Below are 27,691 nucleotides of genomic sequence, written 5' to 3' on the forward strand. Positions count from 1 at the left end.
GCTCAGGAAGCTGAACCTTGAAGAGAGCACAGGACTAGGCCATGGCCACTGCACTGGTGAGCAACCCAAGTATAGCTGAGCCCAGATCTTTTGATCCAAATAAATAATGAAATTATCATTATTCTTTTTAAATTGGGCTAATGCATTTTACACATCTAAAGGAAAGCAGACTTTAAACCTGGCAGATGGACCATTTCATCATCCCTCTAAAGCTAGCTCATTCTGGCTGTCACATCACTGAGCCCCTACAAAGTAGGCATAATCCTACACAGAGCCTGACCACAAGGAACCTGTTTGAAAGGGGAAATTAGAATCTTCAATCAAAGATATAATAACAATAATAATAGTAGTAGCCAAATAAATACTAAAAGGATAGATTGGAGTCAGGGGATTGAAGGGGTCTTAGCAGCTGGTCTCATAGACCCATCAGAGGAGGGATGTTCATAGCAGGGGAAAGAGTTCATGCCAAAGGAGCACTCAGTCGATTTACTCAGCAAAGAACTGGTTGGAAAGCTGGGAAGCTAAACAGGTCAATTTGGCACAAAAATGAAAAATATCTTTGTTAATTTTATCTTTCCTATCAGTTGTCTTGTTCTCACAGATAAGGTTTTAAATCTTCTATGAACTCACATGAAAGGTTCACACACCAAATGAAAAATTTGAAGTTCATATTTTCAGCTATTTCGTCTTTTGCATTTCATTCATTTAAAAACTATTGCATGAAGTGCAGCCACTGCATTGAAAAAAATCTCCGTATAACACACAGGCAGTTTCCCTTTAAGAAAAGATGCTGGTCCTCTTTTTCAAGTGGTCATTCAGTGATACAAACCTGTAGGACTGAGATAAATTGCTCCTGGAAACGTTTTCCTCTTGGAAAATCACAGATGAGACTAAATGAGACATTTTATATATATAGTAGCAAACAGTCATAGGTACATTTCATTTTGAAAGTCCCATCTGTCTCGCAACCCAAACAGGTTTTGACACTGCAGAGTGATTGCAGCACTTCAAGACGCAGGAAGAGCCAGGGATACAGAACAGAACGCTGAAGAACTTATACCACATTCTTACCATTTGGGTGTTTTTAAAAAGTCAAAAATATAATTAGACCTGTAATTATGTCTCTTGATATATATGACCGCTCTGTTTTGCAAAGTATAACTTGATTACTCCAGCCCAGCATTTAAATATAACTGCAGCTTTTATAACAAAAGAGAACCAGCAAAACTTGCTAGGATTAGAGTGTTAATTGATACCATTATAGCGAGAAGTTTGAACATGATGGGGATAATGACTCTGGTGTTTTTCAGCACCTTATGATTCATTTTACATCTTTATGTCAGCTACGTGCTCAAGTCCACAGAGTCTGTAATATTTAAATTAATAATGTAAATTTAACTATTGCCATTAAAGCAAAGAGCTAATTAGGTCCCTGCTTGCTGACGGGTAGTATGATGCAATGAGTAAAATGGTTTGAGCCGATAGCTAACGCTGCCAGGAAAATGTGAATCGAGTTCACTTGAGATTAAACAACCTCTAAGATGCCAAAGGAGGGGAAAATAAAAAGTGTCTCATCTCACTTTCTTTAAAAAAGAAAAAATTCATGAAGAGACACAAATGGTCATCAAGCAGCTCTGAGCAAGCTTTCTGAGAGGTGGTGCGATGATTTTGGGCTTTCATTCCACGGCTCCACTTCCACGCACGGGGTGGAGATGCAGTTTTCCTCCGGCATCAGTTAGAATGTTGGCCTTCTTCCATAGTTTTCACATTCTAAGCCAGAGAGGTCAAGAAGCTGAATTTTCCCTGTTTTATAAATGCCTCTTCTAAAAAAATAGCAGAAACGGAGGGGAGGGGCAAACGAATGCTGGTTTCTGATTCAGCTAAGGAGAGTCTGTCCTGCAGAAGCAGAAAAATGGTACAGAAAGGCCCCAGCACATACTCCCTGTAATAGAGTGAGCCTTTATGATTGTCAGGAACAAAGCAAGGGCTGCCTCACCCTGGGTTCTGCTGGCTCTCGGCTGCAGACTGGCTCTGTGGAAGCTGCTTCCAGAAGCGTGGGACAGCCCCGCTGCTCCCTCCTCTCTCCGGGCTCTGACACAACCAGGGGTCTCTCTGAACACCTGATGGGAAGCCAGGCTGATAGGTCATCCTGCCTGAAGGGACAATGGAGCAATAATTGTCTGTGATGGAGGAAAAGGGGACTTAGCTTAACATGCTTTTTAAAAATAAGCTTTGAATGTAATAAAAGGTGCATGTTATGTTCATCGAGGGACAGTTCCATGTGTTATGTGAAAGGATTCTGTCTTTTAAGAACAATGCTCTTCCTCTAAGGAAACCAATATTTGCCTTGTGTAATTTCATCAAATTATGCTTCATGCACCTGTCCAATGAATCCATTTGTCAGGAATACTTAGAGCAAATGTACTCATGTTCCTCTGTTTGCTCAGCCTTCTCCTTCCCCTTCTCCCTATTTCTAATGTGTCATAGCATGATTCCTCAAGGAGGAGTTGTCTGGTTGTCCCTCACTGCAGAAGGCTCTCCCCGTAGTGAAGTCCAATAGTGAAGAACCCCATTTACCAAAAGCCTTGTTTACCTTTATCTCCAGCTGGGCAAGGAATGAGCACTAATGTGACAGACCAGACAGAAAAGGAGTTTTCATGACTAAAAAGCTACCGGGGTAAAGGTGTCGGCCAAACGATTCTTCTGGAACTTGTCTACGTAGCATCAGTGGTTTTTGTTTCAGACCAAAAATTGTTTTATTTTAAAAAAAATTGGATTAACATCGCTAGAAGCAATGTTGTATATAGTGGTTTGTAAAACTAACAGCTGCTCTGTCCTGAGAGGTTCCCGTGGCTTCTTAGACACAATGTCATCTAATCCTCAGGATAATTTCATAGCTGGCTTCGAAGTCAGGCAGGTCAGTTGCACTGCTTTGGAACTTAGTTTCCTTATCTGTAAAATGGGGTAGTGATACCTCATGAGATTTGGGGGAGGATAAAAGGAAATGGTGCACATAAATTGACTAAAACGCTGCCTGTAGCCTTCAGTAAACGGTGCCTCTTCTAATCACTTAACAGAAAGCGTGATGTCATCCCTGTGCTACTAGGGTTTGGTAGCTACATTCGAAAAGCCACCCAGCCCTTAGGCTCATGTCTGGAGAGCAGACTTGACCGACCATTTTGAAAATAACCCCTTTCGAAAGGAAGCCGCATGAAGAAGAGTCCATGAAGTTTGCTCTTTCAAACCTTCCTCCAGGTAAAAGCCACTGCAGAATCCTGAAAATTCTCAGTGGATCCTCAGAATTGAGTTACTAATATTCCATTAATCAGATATATTAATATGAATTTAACCAGAACTCTGTGGGCAGATATTTAGGTTGTTGTCAATTTTTAAATACTTTAAATAGTACTGTGGTTAATGTATTTATATTCACATTCTGGATGATTTCCTCAGAAAAGTGTCCCGAAAGTCAGATTGACAATTGGGTTTTAAAAAGTGAGCATTTTGTGGATCTTGATACATATTGCCAAATTGCTTTCCCATTGACAGTGTATTGTGTGAATAGAGTTTTCGCAAACTTGAGTTCTTTTCTCTTACAGAAAAACCTCCAATTCAGACATATTTGCCAGAAGACCACACTGTATCAAATGATGTCAGTTGCTTGTTGGAGGATGCAGTAGTGAAATATGTCCTGGAACTCCCAAGCATTCTTGGTAATTGGTAGGCAAGGGAGAATTGCCATGTTGGCCACAGGTCCTGGAGGTTGGAGTGAGGAACTGGATCCAACCCATGCTGGTTTGCAGGAACCACAAGAAGATAAGAAGTAGCTAAGTCTTCCTAGAAGCCAGATCTGTGCTTGGCTCTCTGTGTGAATTGTTTCATCAAATCCTCCCAAATTCTCCATTTTACAGTTCAGGAAACTTAACTAGCATCTGCAGATAAAATATCCAAGGGGAAGGTTGAGTCCATAATAATCAGCTCAGTTTTTCCTGTTCGACATCTAGGCTAGTAATCAGTACTTTCTCCAAAAGCCACATGAAGCCTGGGAGTGCAGGGCGAGGTGAGACTCTCCCTAGGGTCAAGCAAGGAAGAAAGGGAGGAAGAAGAAAGGCAGTTGAGCTGTCCTCTTCCCAGAAGCCTTCAGAGGTGTTTATGTCACCATGATCTGTGATCCTTTGGGCCAGCAAGTCCCCAGGGAGCTCTGCAGGACAGAAAGAGCTGACACTCTGCAAATACTGTCAGGCGCTGTGATAGGAGGTAACAGGGCTGATAGGCTGGCCTTTCCTGCAGCGTTTCTCCATCTCCAAACAACGAACGTGTGCATTCCTGTCCAGATCAGCTTTCCAGTTCACCCTTTCTTTTCTAAACAAATGTATTTTGTCAGTGTGTGAGACATGTCCCTTTTTATGCAGCTCCCAGTTGTCCCTCTGCTGTGCCTTAGTTCAACTAAAGAGCACAAGACTCTGTGACAATTTGTGGGATTCCTCTGAGACTGGTGTTACAACAGCAGGGAGCTCCGAACGTGCCCGGTTACCAACCAGTTTCTGGGGAGGGTCTTCCCACTGATTTGACTTCTGAGTTTACAGGAAGACCCAGGGTGCTTACTGTGACTCCATGCTGAGATGTAGTTACCCTGAGACAGTCTGTAGGAAGGTAAGAGAAGGAAAATTAAGGGGGAGAGAGGGTGAAGGCTAGCTTCAGATGTACAAGCAGGAGGTAGACTGAGCTGAAATAGCTCACCTGCTGTATTTCAAAATAAAAACAGTCCTATCCCATTAAAATACTACTTTGTGAAGTCCCATCTCTCTCAGGAGAGAGTCCAGATTCCTTCATGTGGCACACACTGCCCTTCAGGAATCTCCTTCCTCCAAGTGGCCACTTTTTGCTCGCCCCGGAGATACACTCCAGTCCTTCTGATCTGTTTTCAGTGCTAGGATTGTGTAGCTCTCTGGCCTCAAGGGCTCTGTACCTGCTGATCCTTCCGCCTTTAGGGAGTTTCTCCTCCCTCCTTTCTGTCTTGGCTACACTAAATGCCACTTCTTCCAGGAAGTACTCCCTGACCACTCAAGATCTCATCATTTTCCTCTCCTCTGGGTTCCTATAAATGCCTGTATACTTTGTTCTTATCCAAGTGCTTTTCCTACTGATTGAAATTCAGTTTGAAAGTAGGGACTATGTCTTACTCAGTGTTTTTGTACCCACTCAGTATTTATTTATTAATTTATTTTTAAATAACAGAGCCTGACTCAGAGGAGGCACTTCATAAACGTTTGTTATGGTGGAAGTCCTGACTTAGGCTGCTTCTTTAGATGACAATGCTTACACTAAAGTGCTCTAACTATATAGAGAATAGTAGCTCAATCTTAGTTTAAGGCACTGAATTGTTGGCTATCTGAATGTCTATTGCCACCACACAGCTCTCTTGCTCTCTCTTACTCACACACACACACTCTCTCTCTCTCTCTCACACACACACACACACACACACACACACACGGTTATTAGCTACATTATTGAACTAGAATCTTGCCTCCAACACTGCTCAATGCCCAGAAGGCACTCTTACATCCACACTGCATTTATCGAGAAAACACGCTCCTTACTCTACAAACTCTTTTGCAACCCTTGGTGAGGAATTGGTATAAGCTTAAATGCGAATGATAACGTTTCCCTTGCTTTCTGTTCTGAGTAGCTGGGTTTGGGAGTCCACAGAAAGCCTCCTCAGAACCACCGAGCTGGCTGGGGCCTGGGGAAAGGGGTCCATTTTCCTTGCCCTTGTTGTTTCCAAAATTCAGCTAAGCCCTGACTAGACAGACACAAAGTGTCTTACAGAAGCGGCCTGTTATTCCTGAGGTGACTGCGACTGTCCCCAGGGCCTTGCAAATCGCGGATGAAAAGCACAGCCTACTTTCAGAGAATGAAAATGGCTCAACTTCAAAGAGCGGCTTTGTTGAGGGCCACCTGGTGACACTGCCCGGCGCCTCCTGCCTGGAGCGAGGCTGGGAGCTCCTACTCACCACCCTCTGGCCCTCTTCCCCCAGAGCTTGTTACATTAAGGTAGGAAAGTTTTATGTGTATAATTTGTGAAGTTCTCTTAAGCAGACAGTGCTATATAAATGTGAAATGTTATTAATAATAAAACTTGGCCCACCTAAGAATACTGTAGAATTAAAGTAATGAGGTTCTATTTTTAGGCAGACTTGCCAATAACATGCAAGTACGATAAGGCTGTGATTTAAAGCTCACTTTCACCTTGCATTGCTCTAAAGAGTACATTTTCTGGGCCGCCTACATAGCAGTCAGCTGCCCCGAGCTCTATGAACGCTAATGGTGGAGCCCCACATGGCGCCCAGCACGCCCAGCACGCCCAGCTAAAAATAGGCTTTGGTCTTTCTGAGGTGGGAGCGTACTTCACAACTGGCTTTCCCGAGATACGGATCGGCCTCCTCAGTTACCTGACAAATCATGATCACTGTCTTGGAAACAATCAAAAAAGCTAGACTGCGTTTTGAAATTTTTATCTGTCTAGAATTATGCGAAGATACAGGACGTGTTTGAGAGGCTCAGTTATGGTGATTTTCAGATGTGAAAAGATACTTAACAAAGGCCTGGGTCGGAAGTGATTCACAACTAGAAAAGAAGTCTCACTCCTCGGGAAGAAAAAAAAATGATTAGCTCTTCCTTCACTAATGTTCAGGTCAATGCTTTGTCAATAACAGTAACTCTTCTTCACCAATTTAGTGCAGCCTATAAAGATCATTATGACTCATAATTACAGATGCAGATTTATGTCAAAATGCATCTATAAATCTCTGGTTCTGGCTATGGGTCACCTCTTATCAGCAAAAAGATTTGTGGAAGGAGACACTCTCCTTGATCCCTGAGAGGAGTTTTTTCTTCCCGATTTGGGGGCAGAATTATAAGGGTTTGCTACCAATGACACAAATGTGACCGGCTGCACGTGACGGATTCACCGCTGGAGGGGCTGAGGAGCTGACTGGCTTTGACGGTGGGCAGTGGGGGAGGAGGAGAGAGCTGTGGAAATATACCTTCTGGGATTATTGCTCTCTGGCTAAATCAAGACCACCTTTTCAACACCTGCAGGCCAATTACTATAAATCAGAGGAAAGATGACTATCTGAACAGAGGGAGATGGGTTTTAAAACGACTGAGACTTCCTGGGGCCGAAGTCTACTGCTTGGTTCAGGGACACAGGGACGTCCTAGACCTGATGGCTTATGCAGTTCCACAGAAGCCTGAGTGGCCGAGTGAGATGTCAGGTTGGCCTTGCCCAGGGTTCTCAGTCTAAAATTTGTTTTGCAATGCATTTCTTGCTAGGAAATCTGAGTTTTGAACCATCATGTGGTCTCCAGGGAACAATCTTCCTGATGGTAGAGGGGCAGGACTTCTCCAGCACCCATGAAGGATGCGAAAGGTACATCCACCCTCTCTGTGTGAACAGGTAATTGCTGAACAATGGCTGGAGCTTCTATTTCTATCTGAATGCTGGATCTGGGAGACTATGAAGAGTGTACCTGGAAATCCTACTTTTTTCCTACCTGCAGATCTCAGCTATGTACACAGAAGCAACAGATGTTTAAATGAGAACTCTGAGACAGTGCTCATAAAACTACATAGAAATTTAAATACATGCCTACCTTATGACACGTCAATTCTACTTTTGGGGATACACCCAAAAGAAGCAAGTGCATGTATCCACAAGATGACTTGCACAAGGATTTTCATTACAACTTTATTCACAACAGCCCAGCCTGGAGACAACCCAAACGTCCATCAACAGGTGAATGGATAAACAGACTGTCTTATATCCCTGCATTTAGCAATAAAAAGTAATGAACTACTGATACCTTCAAAACAAAGAAGAATGTAAAAATGTCACACTATGTGAAAGAAGCGAGACACAAAAGAGTCTGTAATGTGTGAGTCCATTGATAAGCATTTCAAGGACAGGCAATACTAGTCTATGGAAATTGAAATCAGAATTCCAGCTACTTCAGTGGGGAGAGGGTTATTGACTAGAAAGGCACGCAAGAGAACATTCTGGGTGATGAAAATGTTTTATATCCTAATCTGGGCAGTAGTTAACATGGTATATAATATGTAAAAAAAAAAAATCGTTGGGCTGTATGCCTACTTAAGATTTATGCATTTTACTGTTTGTAGATTATAGCTTAATAAATAAAAATTTTAAAAAGCTCTCTGAAAAACATACACGGAGAAAAGCTTACTTTGTAAGAACGATCATGAACAAAGATAAAATCATGAAGATAATCTAAAGAGCAAATGAAAAAAACATGAGCCTTTCACTTCTCACTTTTATCACAGAACATGAAAATGCCGGGCTTGGAAAACTAAAATCATTATATGATATGCTTAGGAATTCACTGAGAGTTGTTTAAGAGTTTATTTTCAAAATGTTCATGTTAAATTAGGAAGTGCTTCATTTGCAAGTTTCCCTTTAGGAAATGGTGTTGTTTAAACATAAACAGTCAGGAAATAGATATTTTAAGTTGATTCATCACTTGTCTTAGCAAGAGATCAATTAGCTAATGATACCGTTAGCCTCAAACATACTTCAGGAAAATGTATTTCATTCTCTTGAATATTTAGATTAATTAAGGTATGAGGCTATGGTGTCTTATGACCAAAAATTGACTTTAAATACACATTTCCCATTTTTCATGCAGTACACCTCAGTCCTTTTGCTTTTGTTTAATGATAAAGACTTTCAAGTTGTTAAAGGAAGTCTTTGGGGTACTCACCTTCCTGTGTTGCTAATGAAACAAACAAGGCTTATTTTATAAGAATGATCATGACAGAACTTACACATGGCGTCTGCTACTCATTATTCAGCTGACATTTCCATTTCTGGAATTCTAAAGTTTGTCTGAAATTGTTAGTGACATTTATAAAATGCTAGGAGAATTTTTAAATGGACCCTCGAGATCACCAAGTCCTTCTCCCTCATTTAAGATGAAGAAACTGAGATCAAGAAAAGTTAGGTGAATTGCCCAGGGTTTGACTTCTTTGGCTGACTTCTTGTGTAGAACTGGAATGTCTTCCTTGAATTCCGTGGTAACAGAAGATTCTATGATCAAAGAGCTATCAGAGCTGCATCGTTGGTGAACACGTGCACATTTTATAAAATGGAGAATCCAGTTAACGATTGTCTTCAGGGCCTAGAGTATTTCAGAGTCCTGGAAATACTGTCTCCAGTCTCTAGATAGTTTGTCCACTGTGAGGTTTGTATCACTAACATTAGGTTAAGTCTGTCTATCTCCCTAACCTGTAAAACTGCATATAGAACCCTATGAATCAATGTAATATATCAAATGTAGGTTAGGGGCTGTATTGCCTGGGTTCACTTCTGATTTCATTGCTTACCAGCTTTGTAACAGAGTTACTTGCACTCAAATCTCTGTTTCCTAATCTGGCAAATGGGTATAATAATAGTATCTTACCTCTTTTTTGTTAGGCTTAAATTAAATAAGACAAGTCAACTTGGTCCTTAATAAATATTCAAAAAATGCTAGCTAATAGGTCATCCTGGAATTTCCAAAAAGAAAATTATACTCCAGTTTATTTTGTTTGATTTTCCCACTTCCACATTTCTGCATATACAGTTCAATGCCCCAAATACTCTCTTCTCTCCTCCTTTTTCACACCACTTCTCAACTCTGGCTCCCTCCATCAATGCCTGCCTGGTCCTCCACACAACCCTTATCTGCCTTATTTCCTATGCACAGCTCATGGTATATACATTTTAGCACTTGGCTCCTGGTTTTACAACACTCTTTACTTATTTCATCTAGTGAAAACTATACAGTGTATTTCTTTTGCATCTTTAACAGGTCTTCGTATAATGAAGGTCATGTAGCAATTCCTTGAAAATCATTGTATCAAAGACTTAAGATAGAAAACCTTCAAAATATTAAGCCTTGATTCCAGTGATGGCTGGTGAACTATTTTGATGGAGGTAGTTGATAAAATCATATTTTAAAAATATTTTATATATCAGGAGCCTTGTAGCCAGAAACAAACAAACAAACAAACAAACAAACAAACAAAAACACACACGCACGCACGCGCACACCCCCCCTCAGATAGACAAGAACAAAAAAGCAAAACTTTGCCTGGAGTGGAATTATAACTTTCACTATAATCCAAATTCTGAAAATCTGGTGTTTCCTTTTTAATTCTGTTATAGTGCATGTGATCTAGCATGAAAACCAAAGCCTTGTTTTTGATACATGTATCAAATAATGACACCAGGCCACAAAGAACATATGAAACCATCTCTCCAGCTCATGTTCATGGTATTACTCTTTAAATACCAGGAAATAATGGAGCCATCAAGAATATACCACAGCAATGATAAGACTCATGGTTAACATTTTACATATTTATATATATGTATGTATATATATATATATTTATATATTTCAGAAATAGACTGTCTTGTCAAACTCTTTCAAGAAAGCACCCCAAATATGTGGGCTTTATGGTGAGACTATACCAGAATCCTTTCATTCCCTTTTTAAAGCTACAATTTCCTAGTGTTCCATTTCACAAAAGATCTTTCTCAAGTATACTTAAGAATGTAGAATTGTTTGGACAGTTGCCATTTACACTGAAACTTTAACCTTTTCAAGGTCTTGATCCAATTTTGTGATTTATTTAAGGAGTAAATTTTTTTTTCCTGTTGACATACATTCATTGCTAACTTAGGCAGCAGAATTTTGCTTTTTGTATAATTCCTAGGTAGTGGCCAAGATACCCTAAGGGCCAGAAGAAACAAAGCCAGGGATTACGTAAGCAGTCCCTCCACTTTGTTGCTAAATGATCGTGCTTGGCAGAAGTAAGGCTTGTTGGGATACCACTTGGCAGAGCTGTGCTTACCAAGTTTGCTTACTCAGGGTGCCAGTGTTCACCTGCAGCTGTTAGAATAGTGCATGCACAGCTACACAGCCACCCATGTAAGTAATATACAGGGTGCTTGTACTATTATCTTTAAAGTTTTCTTCATTCATCCATCCATCCAACAAGCATTGAATACTTAACTCTGTACGACAGCAGAAAAGAAAACACAAATGCTCCTGTTCTCATGAAGCCTAATTCTAAGACCTTCTTCTCTGAACCTCTTGGACCTTGGTCTTTTGCTCCTTTGCCCCAGTTCCACCGTTAGATTTTGACAACAGTAGTAGATAATTCTTTGCATTCATGTGGTCTGTAAGGGTATTCGTTTCAGCATTATTTGTTTTATGTTATGTTGACTATACATGTCTCATCCTTAAAATATAACCCAAATATATGTTAATTAATTTTAAAAACTCTGACACCATTTATTTCCTTAGAGCCTTTGCAGTGGAGGTATATTCTTTAAAAAAGTGTGTCATGGGAGCATTTTTTTAAATGAAGAAAATTGGAATTGTTTCAGTGCACCCTATGTGCCTGAGTGTCTGTCATACTTGGACAATTAGTTAATGGATTGATGGGCCCATTAATGTTTTGCAGAAGCTAGTTTTGTTAGTGGTAAATTGCCTTTTACTTTTTGCATGTTCAAAAATAGAATCCATTTATTGTGTTATTTGGCTTACTGATATTTCTCTTTGCTATGATAATAGATGCTAATGATAGTATTTGGAGTCTAGTGGTCATAGCATGGATTTACACGTTCAAGTACAAGTGATGGGCATAATGTCAAAATCACAGCTACTTTTTTGACTCTCAGGAAGGATGCTTAACAGAGTGCATGATTCAGTGTGCACATCATAATTGTTACAACCTATACTGTGCTCAGTGGAGCAGAACTCAGGACATTTGAAGATGTTAATTGTTCCTTTAGGTGATGGTGATTTGATGAAGTATTAGGAAAGGTGGGCATAGTGATTAAGATTAAGTAGGATTTCTCTGCTACATAGGAACTATTTTCAGAATCCTTAATGATATGTTCATTCCTGTGACTACAGTGAGATTAACAGGAAATGGAGAAATCATCGCTAATTGAGTAGCTTCAGAAAAACAGAAGAACACACAAGCCCTTTTCTGTTTAAAGGGCAGCTTTTTTAAGCGCTATGTATGACTGCCCCACATTATCCCACTCTCAAGAGGCAGTCAGTTGTTTCTATCAGATATATGCATTCCAGGATAGACAGCTATGTAGGAATGTAATCTGAAGCAAAGAGCAGTTGAGAAGTTATGAATTGTAGTTATGAACGGAAGCTATGGATTGCAGCCAAAAATCAGTTGGGTTCATATCTATGAATCTGAAATAGATTTTTGGAATAGCCTCTGTTTTCTAAACATTTCCAAAGAATTTCTTTCATTTCTTAGAAGTCATAACAAGATGAGTCCCTTTGTTAACCAATAAAGGTTATGGGACTGAACTAAATGAAAAATTATAAAAATAACATAATTAAAAAGAAGTAACATTTATAGATTGCTTTCCATATGTCAAACATATGCAAAGTACAGAAATTGTTTTATTTAACTTTTATCTTAACTCTATGAGATTAGCACATTTTAGCATCCCTTAATGGCTGAGGAAATTGGAGGCATGGAGAGAGAAAAAAAACCTTCCTAAGTTCATATAGCAATACTTGGATGGGGGCTCCATGGTCCATGCCTTTAACCATCTTTTTACAATACCTGTTGGGTTTTGGAAAGAGAAAATAAATTCTGTATTATTTTTCTTTAATCTCATGCTGTTTATTCAAAGGTCAGATTCACATCTTTTCCAGATGGACATTTTGTGGTTCTTTGTGAAAGAAGGTTCATGATTCTTTTCAAAGACCTCTTTGACTTAGGGGTTTATTTCCAACTTCGGAAGTTGCCAGGTCTGAGCAACTTAAAATTATCTGGTGCTTACTTGCAACCTTTTAGTAAATGCCCTTCTGGCTTGAGGTGGCTTTGGTATTTCATATTTAGTCAAAGTGTCTGCTACCTGCCCTTAGAAAATACCTTGGTTTTATGTCTCCCAGACTGCTTGTTGCTGAAGGCAAAATGTGGGATGAAGAGTGGTGGAATTTCACTGTGCTGTAGAAATTAGGTGCAGTTACTACATTAAAAGCAACAGCAGGTGCTATAAATCTGAACTTCGGGGGAAAAAAAAAGAATAAAAGTAAAACATGTGAATGGATAGGCTGCTAAATTGTCAAGTTGAAGACAGTTTTCCTGAGGAAACAATTAAGTCTTTCTACAAAGAAATTGCATTTTATTTTGGATTGCACTTAAAATATGAAGGTACAATGCAGATTTCTATATAATTAATCATTCATCTGATTTCTACAAAGCCATTTCCTCTCCTTCAGGACACTTCTCTTTTTCCAATATTTAATATTGGAATATTGGAAAATATAAACTATTCTCTTGCTATTTTCATTAAAGTAATTCATATTTATTGTAGACTATCTAGAAATACATGACTAACGCAGAATATTACAACTTAGAGATACATGCTGTTAACATTTTAGTATAGATTCTTCCAATATTTATTTCACACACAAACACTTTTTAATATAATCTCTTCTTGTCACTTACTATATCACAGAATCTATCTTATTAAATATTCTTTGATAGCATCATTTTTAATGGTGATTATATCGTGTCTTAACCAAACCATGACACTGGAAATTAAAATTGTTTCCAGTTTGACACCATTATAAACAATGCTGCAATGAACACATTTGAGTGAACTCTTGGTATATTTATTTATGATTATTTTTCTTAGGATAAATTCCTATAACTGGACTTGTTGATATCCAGTGTTTGGAAAATACACTGCCCAATTGCTTCTCCAGAAAGGCACCAATTTACAGTCACACAATAAGGCATTTCTGATCTTTCTTTTGAGTAGTTTTGGTGAGTTCTTATTTCTATACCAGAAAAGCAGGGCCCCTCTTTGCCCATATGTCTAGTGGACAGTGGATGTGCTGAGATAGTTGGTCAGTCACCTGCCCATTCATTTCCATCGCTACCTCAGGCTTCACATTTTGCTCTACTGCACTTTGGTAAGGTTGTTGCAAAGGAGAGAGAAATGGTAGGGAAGCAGGGTGAGGAAAGAGGCATAATATTATCCTAAATCTGAGTCTTTAGGGTACAGTGCTTTCCACGGACAGACTTATGATGGGGGGGTGCTCCTTATTTTTATTTATTTTCTATAGAAATTAGCATTTGGAACACTATACTCTAGGGCATGACAGGACATTAACAAATAAAAAAAATTGTTGGGTTATTTCATAGTTCTGCCCTGCTCCTTGTGTCTTTTACATGGTGGCTTGGGGTTCCCACTCTGCAAGATTCGGCTCCTCATCGGTGGTCAACAGTGGTTTGCTCTAGTGAGCTAGAATGACTATGGTCCTTAGAACTACAGAGAAAGTCTTTAGAAATTGGGCTGAACTCCTGGAAGAATGATATGACCAGAAAAATGAATGCTGTGTTGGAAAGGAATTGGAAAGGGAAAGAAATTGCTGAAGGTCAGGCAGGTCAATAAAGATCAAGCCACCAACATTATTGACAGAATCTAGCACAGCCTGCCTGGAAAGCTGAATATCACATTGCTGATCGGTTCACAGCAATTTCACACACATCCTCAGAACATATTCAGTCTCATTTTGTGAATGACAGAACTGAGGTTGGCAAGGCAAGTGATTTTCTTAATGTCATCCAAGTGGCAGAGCTGACACTGGAAACTGAGTTTTCAGACTCTATCACTTCGTGGACTCAAATATACAAAAAAAAGCTTTTATAACCTGACCCAGGTGAGAGGGAGGCATAAAGTGGCAGAAGAATTCCACAGAATTGGGGTGGCCTACTTCTCTACGGGGAAGGAGGCCCATAACCTAAATCTCATAATTTCCCAACCAGAGTTTCATGCATGAAACTTTATGGCCTCTTGAAAGGTGAATGAGTAGGTTTGATTCATTGGAAGTCAGAACAGCTTTTTTTAAACATTTGAGAATCAAGATAGGTATTTAGTCTGCCTTATAAAATTTTCTTATGGATGTCACCATCAGATAAATTTATCTTAGCTTAGTGCACTGGGAAGCTTATACAAATCTATCACATCTTCAGATTCAGTCATTGTTAGCTGAGGGTTTTAGCATTAATCCTAGCTGCATCTTAATTCATGCAATCTTGGAAAGTAGCAATTTGTTTTGCTATCGCCAAATTCCATCCGTTTAAAATAGGTCACATTTTATGAGGTTATTTATACTACCTCCCTCTTTTTGGGCTACAGTGTTGCAGGTTATTTTTCTTCTGTGTATTAATGAGAGGAGTTGAGAGTACTGAATTTTGTTTATTGAAGACAATGACATCTGTGAATCCTGAGTAAATAAAAAATTCAAAATGTGAAATAGTGCAATACCTTACCTGGCCAAGAAAATACAACTTTTAATTTTATAGATACAAATTGATACCATCTATACATGTAATTTTCAAAAATCACCCAATTATACTTCAATAATCCTTTAAAAGTATGTATTTCTGTGTGTGCACATAAATATGCATATATCCCACACATATTCTAGCATAAAAGTAAATTATTGATGGCTTTAAAAATCTTGTCCAATAACTATAATTTCTAGACATCTGCACAAGATAACTTTCTGCATATTAAAGGTAGTTAACAAATAGCAACTATACGTCCGTTAGCAAACTCATAACTGCAAGTTCTAACTTGTCCTAATTATTTCTAATAATCTCTGTAGAGACTAATATCTTTAAAAGTATGTATGTGTTGATGATAGAAAGCAGGTTGAAAAGTACTGATTTATTACAACCCTTCATTAAGGTTAAAAGCATTCCAGTGAGATGAAGACATCTGCCTTGTATTTTCACGTTGCAGAAGAAAAGTTAAAGACAGGAAGAACCAAAAAGAAGGAAAACAATGTTTCAAGTGAATTCAAGCCAGGTTTGAAGAAAACAAGGCTATCATATCATAGCTGCAAAAAAAAAAAAGTTTTCAAGAAAGAAACTTCCCTCTGCTCATGACTATCATTTATTACTATGCTACCAAACATATTTAACACTGTATATTAACAATGAAAATTATGCTGTATGTCCCTAAGCTATTTTTCAAATATTTATATGCAGCTAATCAACACATACATCTTTTGATTGTCTTTTCTTTAAAACATTAACAAAGAAGGCTACTACCAGAAAGAATTAAGATAGGTTAAGTACACAATATACTGGAACAAGATTTTTTAAATGGGCCATTCCTATCCTCTTCTATTAGAGGTAGGACTGGGTAGGGTTGGCAATTATAGGGCTTAGTGAATAGTCACTTGATATCTTGCAAATCAAAGGAAAGGACCACTGGAGAGAGGCTGAACTTAGCTGTTGCAGGATTTTTATCTCTCTAAATGAGTGCTACTGACAGGAACCATATGTATTACATACTATAGCTGAGGAAGAGAACATGGGTGGTTTTCCAAGGCACTGTGACCTGCCTGTGTATGCATGTCTATCTGGGGGCTTATATACAAATCGGATGTATTTATGAATGTTCAGTAAACAGAGCCACATGAGAGTTTGAGAACTATGTGTTTCTCTCATTCAAAAGTTTCTATGTGACTAGTCAGGGTGATTTTGCCTTAGAATTAAAATCAATCTCTGTACTTGGTGGTGTTTGTCACTACACAAAAACATCCATGAAAGTGTGAGGCTCCCTTTGAAACAACAGAAGAAAGATTCATTAGTTCCTAATTAAGTTTATATTTAGTCTGCTCGAAAATAAGAAACAGCTTAAGCAGAGCTGATGATCACTCAAAATAATTTCACTTAAGTAATCAAACGAGTTTACTTTGTATTACAGTGTCAGGATTCTTCAACAGCAGATATTTTCCCAGGAAAAGCATTTTAATTCCTGTTTTTGTGGCATACTTCTTCCATGTATTATTTTACTACTTCCATTTATGTTTATATGTGGTATATCCTTTTACTTTTAATCTACTTCTATCATATGTGAAGCGAGTTTCTTGTAGAAAGTACATAGTGGAGGAACACGATGTTTAAAAAATTCATTCTGATAATCTCTGTTTTTTGATTGATGTGTGTGGGCCATTTACATTTAATGTAATTATTGAAGTGTTAGATTTAGGTCTATCATTTTATGTTTTATTTTCTGTTTTTCATTCATCTGCTTACCATTTCCTCACTTCTTTTGGATTATTTGAGCCATTTTTTAGTATTCAATCTTAATTTATTGTGTTTTTAACTATTTCTTTGTATAGGTTTTTAGTAATTGCTCTAAAGATTGTAGTATAAATACTTAACTTTTCATAATCTTCTTAGATGCAATACTTTCACATTTCAAGTGGAATATAGAAAACTTAACCACCATAATGATCCTTTTATACTCCCCCCTAGATGTTATGTTGTCATATATTATGTCTACACACATTAAAAATCCTATCAGAAAAACCTATAATTTTTCCTTCTCAATCATCAAACATTTTTTAAAGAACTCAAGAGAATAGTCCATTATATTTACCAATATATGTACCATTTCTGTTGTATTTCTTTAATTCCTGATATTCCAAGTTTCCTTCTAATATCACTTCCTTTCTTTTTGAAAAATTTCCTTTGGCAATAAATTGTCTTAGTTTACCTTCATCTAAGAATATTTATTTCACCTTCATTTTTAAAGGATATTTTCTCTAGATACAGAATTCTGTGTTGACAGTTCTTTCCTTTCAGCACTTAAAAACCATTGTGCCACTTTCCCCTGGTATCCATGGTTTCTGATGAGAAATCTAGTGTCATTAGAATCCTTATTCTCCTATAGATAAAATGTTGTCTTTCTCTCTCTCTGCTTTCAAGATTTTTTCTTTATTTTTAGTTTTCAACAGTTTGATGATGGTGTATCTAGGCATGGATTTTCATTGAGCTGGCCTTTTTAGGAATTCAGTGATCTTGTATCTTTATGTTTATGTCTTACACTAAATTTGGGAAGATTTTAGTCATTATTTCTTATTTTTTTTTTCTTTAGCATCACACTCTTTTTCTTCTTCTTCTGGAACGCAATTGACATGAATATTAGGCCTTTTATTATTTTCTCTGTGATATTTAAGTCTCTGTTAATTTTTTCAATCTTATTTTCTCTTTGTTTTGGGTTTACATAATTTCCATTGATCATACTTTATATTCACAGACCTTTCCTTTGTCATCTCTATTCTCGTATTGAGCCTATCCAGTGAGTATTTTATTTCAGTTGCTGTATTTTTAGTGCTAAAATTTTCATTAAATTTTTTTTTTCTGTTTTCCTGCTGAGACTTTCTATTTTTTCAATTTGCTCTAAGAGAGTTTGTCATTGCTTGTTGAGGCATTTTTTATAACATTTGCTTTAAATTTTATTAGATAATGTGAATGTCTGTGTCATTTTGCATTGATGTATATTGATTGTCTTTTTCCACATGAGTTGAATTTTCCTGGTTCTTCTTATGGCAAGTAATTTTAGATTGTATGATGAAAACTTTGAATATTTTGAGACTCTGTGTCTTGTTTAAAACCTATAGAGAATATTGGTAGTTTTATTTCAGTAGGCAATTGACCTTAGTATGTTTAGGCTGCAAGCTCCAATTTACTTTCTCTGGATTGTGATCCCAATCACAGTTCAGTTTTTAAGTTCAGTTTTTAAGGTCCAGTGCTATTTAGATCTATCCCATGTGTGCACCAGCCAGTAGTAAGTCTGAGACCTGGGTAGGAGTTTACTTATTCACTTTTCAAAGTCTTCTGTATGCTGATTAGGATGAGATCCATTTATGTGCAACTCTTGGGGCCTTAAATTTAATAAATAGCTTTATGAGGTTGCTTTCATGAACTCCTCCTTTCCACAATCTCCCTGGTACTTTCTGGTTTCCTGGGTCTCCTTTTTGAGGACTCTGGTCAAAAAGTGGGGCTCTGTCATGTAATTCTGCAGCTGCGCCTGCCTCCATGGCCATACATTAGAGAAAAAAAAATGGCAAACTCACAACAGTTCAGTGGTATTTTGAATCTTGGTCCTCTTCTCCAATTTGCTACTTATTATTTATGTTTCAACATCCTCAAATAACTGCTCCACACACTCTGTCCAGGTTTTATAGCTGCATTCGGAGGCAGAAGGGAGAGGAGTCTGTTTTCTCCATCTTACCCAGAATCTAAATCTTGAGACTGACATTTTAAAATGACACATTTTATTACAATAAACTTGTCAATTAAATTTTCAGGTGTAGTGTCCTCAATAATTGAGGACATTCAATTTAAAAAGTTTTCAGATATTTAAGTCTTAAATCCCCTAATGTTATAAAGAATGGCATGCTTAGGTAATGAGCCAGGAAATAGCTATGACAAAATCAATACAGTGTCACATAACAAAGATAGGCATGACAGCCTAGATCTATTCATACGTCTGCATAAGATACATACGCAACCCTAAAATTTGCTCATTGTGATTTTTGTGGCTTGTTGACATGGTGTTTCCATAAGGTATCATGATATAGTATCATAATGTGGGAGAATTTTTAGCTCACAAATAATTTTTTGTGTGTATGTGTGCACATGTTCACACACACATACACAGAGGTTTGTTCTCAAAAATAATCTGTTTGGAACTGGATTTCCCTAAAACAGTGGTTCTCCAACTTGAATATGCTCCACCCCCAGAGTTTTTGACACAGTATTTCTGGGATGAGGTCCAAGAATTTGCATTTCTTACAAGACAATGCCAGATGATGCCAGTGTTGCTGATTTCAGGACCAATCTTTGAGAACTGTAATCATAAAGTGATGAACAGAGCACACCAGAATTTGCCGTGGCCCATCAAAAAGCATAAATTGATGATTAAATTGCAGTTTGTGACTTTCTATTAACTTTGTGAGATTTACCAAGAACAAATTCATTTTGGCCTTGATTTGACTTCTTAGCATAATTACTTTTTTTTGTTCAAAGTCACTCTAAATTTTCATTTTTGATGAAAGCTTAAATATTTTCAGTCATTTCAACTGATGTTATAAATATGTATACATACAAATTCATATGTAGTATATTTATAATATTAACATTGCAAGTTGAACTGAGAATAATTCATTCAATCAAATAAATTATTTGGCTTCTCCACTGTGGAAAGTAAAAAAAATTAATGATTTGAATTGCTACTCATACTAACTTAAGTTTAACTCACTTTTAATCTAAAGCTGGAGTTGGCTTATGGGCCAAATCTACCGCATGGCCTGTTTTTGTATGGCCAGTAAGCTAAGAATGGCTTTTATATTTTTTAAATGTTGAAAAAAAAAAGAGGAAGAAGAATATGCCATAGAAACTGTATCTGGGACCACAAAATCAAGAATATTTGACCCTCTAGAGGGGGTCACTCTGATCTACACTGTCTGGTTAATTTGAGGCAGTGCATCAAGCGATGATACAGCAGAGTGATTAAAAACATAGTTTCGTTGTCAGATTGCCGTGATTCAAATCTTGTCTCTACTAACCACTTTACATAGCCTTGGTCAAATTAATGCAATCTTTCTATGCATCTGTATCCATATCCACAAAATGCAGATGATTAAAGGACTTAACTCAGAGGGCTATTGTTGATTTAATGACTTCATATATATAAAGTCCTTAAAATAGCAGCTGGCATATGGTCAGCACAAGATAGATATTAGCTATTATTATCCACTTGTCAGACCACTGTGCAAACATTAAAAGTTATATTTATACTAAGCATTCCTAAAAACATATGTAAATGTTTCTATTTAATACTAAGTGAAGAAAAAAAATCACAAATGGCCTGCAACAATTTGTAGAAGAAGTAAAACATAAAAAGTATGCACTGGGGGAAAAAAAAAACAACACAGGAAAGAAATGCTCCAACTTACTAGCAATGGTCCCAACGTATAACCCGACTTATTAGCAACGAGACTGTGAATGATTTTCTTCCTTCCACTTTTCTCTGTTTCCTAACTTTTCTAAAATTCACTATGAATCTCAGCTTCATGGCTATACCTCAGAGGTAGCTTATGCCTCTGCCAAGGTGCTTATCCCCAAGATAAGATTATAAGGCTGCAGTGGTCACTATAATTCTGCCAGTATTTATTTTGGTCTTTGTAAGTCAGGCTGTTCACATTCTTTGTACATAGTTGTATTTAATTAGGACTTAGAGCTAGCCATAAAATGTGCATTAATTATCTGTTATTTCATAAATGATGGCCAAAATAACCGCCCTTGATAGGAACAGTTTGGGGGTAAGCACCGTTTGGTCTGTTCATCTTCCAAGGCTCCCTGCCCCAAGCAAGAGATTTCTATTTGTTATCTCCTTTTATCCTGGAGAATTACTAATCCTGCACTACCATATTAAGTACCAATTAAGCAGAGATTTGTCATTCCTGCTCGAGAACATTGAGCTGGGCTGTGGCTGCATATTTCACAGACTTCTGACAGAAATTATTTTAATTAGACTGCTGCTAGCAGCATTTAAAGTAGTCTGTATGGTCAGAGAGAGGAAGACTGACTCCTCAGTCAGATAATTTACTTATTTTTCTTTTTCACTCACCATAAATCTTAGGATTGCGGTTATTAAGCCTTTGGAGGGGGAAGGGGATAGTCAGGGAAAGAAATCAGCTTAACTTTATCTTACTTTAAATACCAGAAAAGAAAAATCTCCCCCTCTGAAAAAAAGACAATCTTAAAAGAAAAATGTGTTCAAGCAAAAACTGACACCAACAGGATATTTTTCGATTAAGCATGTTAAACAATGAAACATGTTTAAATAATAAAAAGGATCCATGAACCTTTTCTGTATAACTAAGGTGGTCGTGACCTTTTCTGTTCATCTTTGTTATGTCCTCAAAATGAATTCATTATTTGGTAATTATTAGGTTCATCTGACACTGAAAAGCAAACAAAATAAGTAACAACTGAACAGAACTCCACATTTAGTAGACCTTGATTAGCCTGAACATAAGTTTTACAATTTTAAGAGGATATGTTTTATTTTTATGAACCTCTAAGATCAAAAATTGGATGAGAACATTTATCTTCTCTTTTAAAACATTTCAAATAAGGATTTCTCCTCCCTATCCCCTGCTCCAAATTCTGATCAATACTCATCTAATTGGAATACTAGTCAGAACATCTTGTGTCCAAACATTCTGATTTACTTAATCAGATCAAATACATTTGAGTACATATCCTATAAATATGCTGTAATAGTTAACCATCAAAATGCATGTTTTTCCTTTGTCTGGCTCACTCATGCATATGGTCCAATCTTCCCTCCATCAAGTAGCCACAACCCCATCATTTTATCTTTAATTGGAGTTTCAATGTTTTATGGCTTACTTGACAGTTTTCCACATGAAAGCCAATAAACTTTAAAAATATAGGATGAATCCAAAGATTGTTGGTACCACAAGCTCCTGAAGAACAAGTTAAACTGTATGCCCACCATCTATCACAGAAAATAAAAAAAACGTAAGTATCACATGATCTGATTTTAATGGAAAGACTGGAAGAACAGACAGAGCTGTGCTGGTTGTAGCACTACAAGAGATCTGCCCACAGACACCCCAAAACCCCAGGAAATCATTAATGGGCTTACAAGCTCCCTTCATTAAAGATATATTTTAAAAGAGAAGATATGAAAACATGGTTGCATTTCTTACTAGAGAGCTTTAGAAATGGTAGCCTGTGTAACTCTGTTGAATAACTTGTGTTTTGAAAAAATGAGGTTAGAACTGCTTTGGAATTGTGGGAACCCAAAGACTACCAGGAATGAATGGGGAGTGTTAGGAAAGACAAAATGGCGGCCATATTCACTGGAGCACCAGACATGGTTACTCAACATCATCCTGGGATGGATCCATGAGCTGTGTCTGGTGCAATGAGAAGACGGGCATGTAGCCAAGGAAATATGGTGATGAAAGTGAAACTTGTTCTTTTCCTTAAAATAGTTATTGGATAGAAATTTATAGTAATTTATATGGTACTTAAGTCATGGTCTTTCTCTTGACTTCCTAACTCTTCAACGGCAAGTTCTGAAATTCTGTTTTACTTTCAAGTAATTTTGAATGGTTTTCATTGTTTCTATCTATAGTATATATCACAGTTTTAGTATTACAAACAAGGCAAATTTGCATTGGCTGATACAGAAGTTACAAATGTGTGCTTTTAAGTTCATTAGTTGGTAATACTCAGTGGAGGGAGGGTATGAACTTGCAATCCCAAGATGAATTTCTGACGTGGTTTAAGCCCAGCCATTCTCTTCTCCTTGCTGATGTTTGTTTGTTTGTTTTTTCTTTTAAATCTGGTGTCTTCTTCTGAAATAGACCATTTCTATCTATACTGAGGCCAGTCACATTCCTTGATGATCTACCCAAATGTCTAGGAAACAGCTTAGCAGCTGCAGTACCTTGCCCCCTGCTCCAGCACTTACTTTCATCATGTGTAGAGTCACGTGGCCCTTAAAACTAAAGAACCAACCATAGGTGGTAAAAACATTTTCTTAGGTGCATTCTCACCAAAAAGTCAGGAACAAACCGTTAGATTTCTCCTGAATTAATATTAGGTTAATAGGCTCCAAATGTTGAGGCTGAGCCCCTAGTCCAGTGGTTCTCAAAGTGTGGCCCCCAAATAGCATCTTCAGCATCAAGTGGAAACTTGTTAGAAATGCAAATTCTTAGCCTTTGTCCCATACACGATGAACCAGAAACCTCGTGGAGTTGGGCCCAGCAAACTATCACTTTATAAGCCCTCCCAGTGATTCTGATGCTAAAGCCTGAGCCCCTTTGCTGGGGCCCACTTTGACTACACATTGGAATCATGTGGGAGCTTTAACAATTCCACTAGAGCTTCTGATTTAATTGATCTCGGACATGGCCCTGGAATCTGTGTTTTCTAAAAGCTCCTTGGGTGAGTCGAAAGTGCCGTGGGGTTGAAAATCACTATAACAGCCCAGACAAATACGTCTCCCATTCCATCAGTCTCTTGGCAACACCTGTCTATCGCAGAGGCACACGTTGTTCCACAAGTTGGAAAATGGCTTTGTCCTTCTGAATTATTCTTTCTGTCAAAGTTTCATTCATTATCTGTGAGCAAGGTTTGTTTTTTCCTCAGCACTTTTCACTTTGTGTTAGCCTTTTTGCTTTAAAAAAAAGTTTATTGTTTCCATCATAATCATATACTTAGTATCTAAGATTCTCAGCACTTTTGTGGTTATCAACTGTGATGAGATTAATAACATTCAATTAATAATCACCAAATGCCTTAAAACAAAGTACAGACCCTCCAGACAGAACTTACTCTTCCATCTACTGGTGGCAGGCATATCGGACCACTTCTGGTTTGGAGGATCATTTTATTCTCATCTTTAAATTTTTCCATTTGACAAGTTACTTTATATGATTTATTTCTACATTGATTGGGAATTAAATTTAGGCAAGACTATCCTGCATTTAGGCAGATCTACCCACATAGAGCAATTCTCACCATAAATCCATCCCCTCCTCATTTGGTACTTATACCAACAACCACACTTATTCATTGATCTATTTAACAGATATTCACTGAGAAGATACCACAAACTGAAATAAATATTTAAGTATTTATAATACTTATAATACTTAAATAAATATTTAAATACTGTATTATTCATGCCCACTAACTAGTTTCATGGTACTAAAAATAGCTACCCATTATAAACCAGTCTGGTGGAAATTTCATCAAGGAAGAGCTGCCCATAGGACTCTTACCACTTAGTGATGTTAGTATGTGGTGTTGACCCCCAAGAGAGTGGCAGTATTCGGGAGCACAGCCTGAAGTTACCTACTTTTCATTGCCAAAAACTGGTCATATAGCCTCTGACATACAGCCCCAACTCAATTCATCAGATATTTATTAAAATCTATCAAATATTTATTAAGAATCTTCTGTGTAGAAGACACGATACCTTTTCCAAGTTGCCACAGGAAAGAACTGTTACTGATGCTGTACTACAGACAGGCATTCATGGCCCCGCTGAGGTCCTGGCTAAAGCATTCCAATTTCCTGGGTAGCCATACCTGCCTGACCATGCCTGGATTATTTGGTGTGGAGCAGGGAGGTGCTGAGTTCCATGTGAATAAATGCATTGTCCATTATATCCAGGTTTCACTCTGTGTGGAATAAAGAAATGGAGACATTTTTTATGAAAGGACTTATTCACTTGCTAATGGCCCAATGAGATTTGGGGAATGTCTGCTTTCCAACTCCTTTCTGGTGGAAAGTCAAGAAAATGCATGTGGGAAGATTACAGTTTGAATTAATATTTGGACTCACTTCAGCACCCTCTCTCTCGGCAAAATCCCACTGGTTGGCCAGCGATTTAGTGCACCTTGGTCCTCTTAGGAAGTCAGGATCCACTCAATGGTTTTGATCCATCACTCAGCTTTTGGAGGTTACAACAGTGTGTGTTAGATGTCCAGAGTTTCCAGCCATCATCCCCCACAACCCCCTAAAACACTGCCTAAGTAATACATCTTAACTGTGGGGCATGTGGGCAGTGCTGAGCTGGAGAGGGAGGGGTGGAGCTGTGGGGATGTGGTCAGGAGGAAATAAGAGCAAATTCCTCCAAAAACGATCAGACAGGAAATGACAGAGTATCAGCCTCATGCCACCCCGCTCGGCCTCTGCTCGCAGAGGGAGCGAGCCGGCGAGAGGGAGAAGTCCTTCCTAATCACAGAGCAGTGCCAGAGCGCAGTAGGTGAGGATGATGAAATAATAAAGCATTTCCCGTGTGTGTTTTTCATTAGGCCTGTTTTGTTTTTCTTCCAAGTGCTAGGGAAACAGAACAGAAGCCCCGCTTCAAGCTGCGCCACAGCGGCCGCCTCCCTGGGGAATAGCAGCTGCGCAAATAGGAGGGGAGCCCTCGGCGGAGTTGGGTCTAACACCTTCCTAATGGAAATAATGATTTGTAAAGCCCTCTTTAGACCCTTTGCTACATAATTAGTAGCCCAAAGAGCAAAAGATTAAAAATGCTATTCCTACCCCCCTGGCATTTTTGAAAATTTGGCAAAACATTCGATGTTCCGTTCTGCAAGCCAAACAGGTTAGAGGTCTTTGTATGGTCCCGCCTTGGCTGGTCCGACTGGCCCTTGAATCACTCAACACTTATTACATAGAAATTAACTGGCTTGATGTCAATTAGGGAGAATTTGTTAGCGGACATACCCAGTGGGCCCTCCCTCTCACCAAATTTGGTGGTTTTTGCAGAAAATATCTAAATACACTTCATCCAAGCTAACTTAGTGTTAAGATACCACAAGCTGTGTCAGCCTCCTCTATGGTGTGTGTGTGTGTGTGTGTGTGTGTGTGTGTTCAGGGCCAGGGCTGAACATCAATTTTTACCCATCTCTCAGAAAAGATAATTAAGAGGAAATTCAAAAGGAGGCTGGCTGGAAAATTCTCTCCAGCCCTAAGAAATAACCAATCCAAAATGCCTGTTGTTAAATGGGTCATAAAAGCACTAGGAAATCAATATTTGACTTTCTGCTTCAGGAACGGTGGCTGCTGCATGCAGTTTTAGATCAATCTGCTACCGTCATGGTGCCCTGAGACCCAAATAATTCCTGCGCTAACTCTGGACAGGGAAGAGGGGAAATCTCTCTTGTTTATCTTTTTATAAGTAATTGCCCCTCCCCCTTTATTCCATCCTGGCACTGGACAGCACACGTAAAATAAACCACGGGATAAATAAAAGGAGTCATTTTATTAAAGAGCTGGGAGAAATGCACAGGTGACCTGAAAATGTAATTAAACCTCTAAATAAGCAGATTACTGGCTGAAAAGCGAGATTGATAGATGGACCCCTTCAGCTACAAAGGATTGCTTAATGGACTGAACAACAATCTTGGACTCTCTCCACCTTGCAATCGCAGGTCCAGAATCAGGCAGGCTCCAGGCCACCACTTTCCCTCCTAAGATAAATGAAGCTCCTGGAGGCCACTGTGAGGGGAGCCCAGACGTGAGACTCCAGGCTGTGTGTGGACACACAGATGTGCTACCTGCCTCGTAAAAATACCAAAGATGCCCAGAACCCTGTTTCTAGGGGCTCCTCCTAAATTACTATTCAAGATGCCTGAAGACCTTCTTAGTCTCAAGAGGTTAAATTTAGTGCTGGCTTTTTGTAAAGAAGGAACTAACGGCAAGACGAGGAGCTGAAATGAAGTTAAAAGCCTCACTGGGACAAAATAAGCTAAAATAGTGAAAAATCATCTGTTATAATTGTGCTCTTACCATCGAAAAAGAGAAAGAGAGAGAATTCTTTCTTCCCCTTTGGCAAGGAGGACAAATGTTCTGATTCCGAACTTTTTAACCTTTTATTCCAAAGGTGGTCTTGGTGTGAAGTTTTGGTAGCATAAATTTTGGCCTCAATTCTATGATGTTGACATATTCCACGTTTAAATATTTGGAACATTTTGGATTTATCATCTCAGTTTTCTGTTTTTTTTTAACATTTTTTATTGATTTATAATCATTTTACAATGTTGTGTCAAATTCCAGTGTTCAGCACAATTTTTCAGTCATTCATGGACATATACACACTCATTGTCACATTTTTTTCTCTGTGAGCTATCATAACATTTTGTGTATATTTCCCTGTGCTATACAGTGTAATCTTGTTTATCTATTCTACAATTTTGAAATCCCAGTC

General features: G+C 38.2%; 1 long non-coding RNA gene across 1 annotated transcript; it reads left to right on the top strand.

Moving 5' to 3' along the window:
- Window positions 1-9,129: 9,129 nt before the first annotated feature.
- LOC140696618 (uncharacterized) lies at window positions 9,130-16,130 on the top strand. The gene is made up of 2 exons (XR_012073121.1): window positions 9,130-9,263; window positions 15,815-16,130. It is a non-coding gene; the product is annotated as an uncharacterized lncRNA (long non-coding RNA).
- The last annotated feature ends 11,561 nt before the right edge of the window (window positions 16,131-27,691 follow it).

Source organism: Vicugna pacos, chromosome 5 (genome assembly GCF_048564905.1).
Source record: "Vicugna pacos chromosome 5, VicPac4, whole genome shotgun sequence".
In the NCBI taxonomy this organism is placed as follows: domain Eukaryota; kingdom Metazoa; phylum Chordata; class Mammalia; order Artiodactyla; family Camelidae; genus Vicugna; species Vicugna pacos.